Genomic DNA, 5,843 nt, shown 5'->3' on the forward strand with positions numbered 1-5,843 from the left:
CTGATAATTGCCATTTTCTACAGAAAGTTGTACAAACACCGCAAAAATTGTTCTATAATTTTTGTCAATGAGTAGGCCATGATGAGCGCAATTGTCGAAGTTATGAATTGATGATGGATAGGACACTTGTATACATAGTGCAGACAGAAACGTGGCCTCTAGACCAAGGCATTGGGGAAACGCAAGGTGAGTATCAGGGGTGCGCCCAAGGCTAAGGTGGAGGAGGGCCTGGGAGAGGCCGAGGACAGTTGATTTGTTACAATTGTGGATTCCCAGGACACTACGCAAGGGATTGTCCAAATCCGATGCGATTTTCATGCTGCTACTGTACTCAGTTTGAACATGCAACTGAGGATTGCCCAATATTTTTGGCTAAGATTCACAAAAAGGGGGTGCAACCTCCACAGCCAACATAGAACCTCCAAATGATGAGGGTTGAGCCCCGCAAGGAAGACCCTAAGGTAAACATTATGCTATAGAGCGGAACCGCCACTGGGGAGGATAAAGGGAAGCACCTTGCAGAAGGTGTATGGGTCCACAAAGCACCATAAAAGGAGGCAAGATTTGATTTGGAGTGTGCAAAAGAAACATTCATGGAAGCAAATAAAGGCTTCACTAAGGCCTCCATCGGCGGAAGTCAGGAGAAACCAGTTGAAGAAATGGACCCATCCATGATTACCATGTTCTTGGAGACCTACATAAAGTTGCTCCATGACAGTAAGGATGTGGAGGGCCCACAGGAACTGATCAGTCAGTGTGTTTGTAAGGATGGCACTACTATTGAACAGTGCGTGGTTAGGAAGCTCGGCAAGTACAAGGCAAGGATCGGGTGGGAGATGAGACTCACCGCACAGATAGGGGAATATGAGATGGACAACTTTATCCTCGATCTAGGGTCTGACTCGAATGTTTTCCAAAAACAGACCTGGGAGAGAATGGGGAGACCTACACTCCAGTGGTCTCTAATACACTTAAGAATGGTGAATCAACCAAAAATTATCCCAATGGGGAGGCTGCAAGGAGTCACAGTTGACATTGAGGGTGCAAGCACGCTGGCGGATTTTGAGGTAATAGAGACTGTGCATGATAGCAATCCCTACCCTGTGCTTCTTGGAATCGATTGGGCCATTGACATGAATGGGGTAATCACCCTGAAGAAGTGGAAGATGATATTTGAAAACAAGTCACTCCACATGGTGGTACCACTAGATCCTGGAGAGGGACCGCGCTATACAGAACCAATCCGAGATTGTGAAAGCGATGACGATAAGGACTAGATTTACAAGATAATGACACGAGACAATTGGGTGAATCCGATAGTGGATAGATGCATTGCATGGGATCATGAAAGCTCCTGCACATGAGATTTAGATGAAGAATTGTAGCGTTGGCAGAACTGACTACATGAAGTTTCGATGCTGCATTGTAATATGATGAACAAGTCATTGCCTTGTGTGTCATTCGAAATCAGGGATCTACCTCATTATGATGGGCTAACTGATGTTGATTTCTTTTTGGATGCATTTGAAAAATAAGTACCAGAGAAACATCGATTCTAGGCCTTGGACTGGGTACTGCGTGCTACACCTGCAAGATGGTGGGGTACACACAAGGATAGTTTTAGTGATTGGTGCGACTATAGGAGGATGATGAGAATACATTTTGGGCAGCCAAAAGTGTGAAAGACAGATAAGTATGACGGAATATATGACCTACGCGATCACCTAGCTAAATGAAATAAGGCTTATGGCATGGAGCCCTAGTCTAAATGGGTGCATCTATTTTGTCATACCCTGGGCATCATACCAATGAATTGGTACGTGGAAACCAAGCTCTACCATGGCATGAAAGAATGGGACATCCTGCACTAGGGATTTTTAATGACGTTCAGCTTTGAGGATGGGTTTGACTGTATTGACGCAATGCTACAGGAGGTTAAGGCAGTGATATTTAGGATACCACAAGATCCTTTGCACTTGATCCAACCTGATTGGACTAACTAGTTCAGTCATGCACTAGAATGCTATAACGTGACCGTTGAAGAAGAAGACGAGGATACCCAAAAAGTTAATATTCCATAATCTGAAGGTCACTGCGAGGTTGAAGGTCCACAGATAGAGGATCCTGACATAACCACACCGCTGAAAATTAGGCAGGTCAACATTGGTACAGAGGCGGAACCAAAAATTGCAAATATTGGGGACTATTGGGATGATGTGACAATAGACAAGGTCGTTGAGCTCCTCCGCGAATATCAAGATTTGTTCCCCACAAAGTTTTCTGATCTAAAAGGGATAATAGGAGACCTAGGTGTCATGAAGATCACCTTGAAACTAGACACGAAGCCTATAAAACAAATACCTTACCGCCTTAATCCTAAGTATAAGGAAAGGGTTCGCACTGAGTTGGATAAGATGCTCGTGGCAGGAATTATTGAACCAGTAGAAGAGTCTGATTGGGTAAGCCCGATAGTGGTTTAGGAAAAGAAACAGAAAGAAGAAATAAGGATATGCATGGATCTCTGGAAGTTGAATGATGCTTGTGTGCATGACCCCTTCCCAACCCCATTCACTAATGAAGTCCTGGATAATGTAGGTGGCCAAGAAGCATACTCTTTCATTGATGGGTTCTCTGGGTATCATCAGATCAAAATCGCGCCTGAAGATAGAAGCAATATGACCTTTGTGATGGAATGGGGATGTTTTCAGTATACTGTAATGCCTTTTGGGCTAAAGAATGCACCAACAATATTTTCGCACGTACTCATTTTGGCATTCAAAGACTTCATTCATAAGTTCCTAGCAGTGTACTTTGACAATTGGACAATGTTTGGATTGGTCAAGTGTCATGTGGCAAGTCTGCACTTAATGTTAGATACGTGTAAAAGATACCAGATCACGCTCAATATGAAGAAGTGTTTGTTTTGTGTCCCTTTTGGGATCCTACTAGAGCATGTGGTGTGCAGACAAGGATTGATGGTAGACCTCACAAAGATCACAGTGATAATCATCTTCGAGGCGCCAAGGAATGTGAAATAGCTACAGGCGACCCTAGGGCATACTGGATACTATAGGAAGTTCATCAATAGCTATGCCCAGATCACCGCACTCATGGGGAAGTTTTTGAAAAAGGATGCTAAGTTCTATTGCAATGATGAATGCCAGAAGAGCTTGGACATGTTGAAAGAGAAAATGGTTACCGCGCCAATCCTAGTCTTTATGAACTGGAAGAAAGAATTTCATGTGCACGTGGATGCCTCATGTATCACGCTGGGGGTCGTGCTGACACAGGCAGGCGAGGGGGAATTGGACCATCCTATAGCATTCGCGAGCATGAAGTTGTCCAAGGCTGAGAAGAACTATTCCACTACAGAGCGCGAAGGACTAGCCATGGTATACACACTCCAAACATTTAGGAATTATTTTTTGGGTGGAAATTTTAAGTTGTATAAGGATCATTCTACGTTAAAATACCTGGTTAATAAGCCTGTGTTGGGGGGGGGGAGAACTGGTGTGGTTGTTATTATTCCAGGAGTATGATTTTGAAGTTATTGTGAAGCCTAGACAATTGAACGTGGGACCAGATCATCTGTCACGCATTGAAATGGGAGAGGAGCCCACTAATTTGGAGGAAGGATTGCCTGACACGCAACTCTTTGTGGTATGCATCACCGATAGTCACTTTGAAGATATCATACAATTCCTGAGAATGGGGACTGTTCCAAAATGGTATACAAGCCAAAAGAAGAAGGAGTTAGTAGTGTGCACAATAGATTTCTCTGTCATTGTAGGATATTTGTACAAAATGGGGTCGTATGAAATATTGCGATGCTATGTACTTGACTTTGAGTGAAGGAGAATCCTTGCAGAGACTCATGGATTAGTTGTAGGAGGAAATTATGCAGGAAAAGCGACATCACAGAAGGTTTTTCATGCTGGATTGTGGTGGCCAACCCTGCATAACGACGCAAAAGCATATTATAGGGCCTGTGATGTATTTCAAAGGAATGGCAGGCCATCACGAAGGGATGAACTGTCATTGACACTGCAGGTGACATTACAACCATTCGAGAAATGGGTGATTGACTTTGTGGGACCAATTCAGCCTCCGGGAAAGAAAATAGGTGCGCGGTACATCATCACCATGACAAAGTACTTGACTAGGTGGGCAGAGGTGCAGCCTGTGAAGGACTGTACCAGTGTGATAATAGAAAAGTTTCTTTTTGAATACGTATTGACGATATTTGGTTGTCCAAAGATCTTGATGAGTGATCGTGGTACACACTTCCTTAATGAAACAATCAACGCGTTGAAGGAATAATTTTAGGTGTATCATCAGAAGAGCATGCCTTATCACCCACAGGCCAATGGGATGGTGGAAGCATTCAATAAAATACTGGAGAACACACTGAAAAAGGTCTGCAATTCTCAAACAAGTGAATGGGATGTGCACGTACCAGCAGTGATATGGGCCTACAGAACGACTTGAAATAAGTTGATTGGGCAAATTCCTTCAGACTTGTGTATGGCGTAGAAGTTGTGATGCCAATGCAATACATTGTACCTAGTTCGCTCATAGCGGCACTTATAGGAATGGCGGACTGCGGAGCCTTGGAAGAGAGGCTCGCGCATCTAGCAAAGCTTGAGGAGGACCGATTTCTAGCTAGATTTCATCAACAAGTTTAAAAGGAGCGTGAAAAGGCATGACATGATCGACACATTAAACTGCGCACCTTCTAGGTAAATGATCTGGTTTTGCTATACGATAGGAAGTTTGATAAATTTCTAGGAAAATTTATGATGCATTAGGTGGGGCCCTATTTCATCAAAGAGATTACTGACGGTGTAACAGTTCAGTTGGTTAAGTTAAATGGGGAGCCCTTCCAATGAAAGGTGAATGGTGGCCCCTTGAAGCCATACACTGGTGATCCGGCTAGGTGACTATATGAAGGAAGCACAGTCTTAGTGCTACAAGTAGCTGAAAGGAGGCACGGGACTATAAAATACACTTCCCGGGTCGGGGAACTGCGCGAAATGAGGAGATGTCACAAAGACCACACGAGCACGTAGAAAGCTACACTACCTGGGATAAAACCACGCAGGTCAGCCAGAAAGTGACTATTAAAGTCATTGTTCATGATTTGATGACAAAAAAATGGCCAAATGGAGTGGGGGGAAACATTTAAGATGACATTTATGGGCGATATTCTTGAAAATCTGCTGCAAATATAGCATTAATGAATCGATTTTGGGGGAAACAGTCCAATTTGAATTCAAAATGGTCTATAAATTACATGTGGTTGCTAAACGAAGAACACTTGGCATTTTGAGCATTGAGTTGTTGAGCTCTCAAACACGTATGAATCATGAATTATTTGAACCTCTAATAGCGAGTTCGACGTTTGAGCAATTACCAAAGGAGACACAAGAACTATTGAATAACATCATGTCGACACCGGTAGAAACCATAGATATTGGGGAAGCAGTGACAGCCGAAGGGGCTGTGTGAGACATTGCTATGGAAGCAAAGGGAACTTCTCTGGAGGTTGCAAAGATACCCAAGTCGTCACGGTCACCTAGACCAAGGCCTACCCAGACTCAAGAAGACGTGACAGGCAAGAAAGGAAAGTAGGCCACAACACCACCGGTGCACGTGTCACCTAGGAGAGACCCGCCGAACGACAAGCCCACAACTCAAGAAAAGGGAAAAACCATTAGCCTAGAACCGGAGGAGGAAGAAATTAAGGATATCCCAATGGACGATGAGGATCTTGGGATAGGCATGAAGGATGTTGAAGTTGATGGGTTTGACCCCATTACTAAATTTCTTGAGTATGTCCCTCC

This window comes from Pinus tabuliformis, chromosome J, assembly GCF_031772625.1.
Source record: "Pinus tabuliformis cultivar Carrire ecotype Pingquan chromosome J, CPIR1, whole genome shotgun sequence".
NCBI lineage: Eukaryota > Viridiplantae > Streptophyta > Pinopsida > Pinales > Pinaceae > Pinus > Pinus tabuliformis.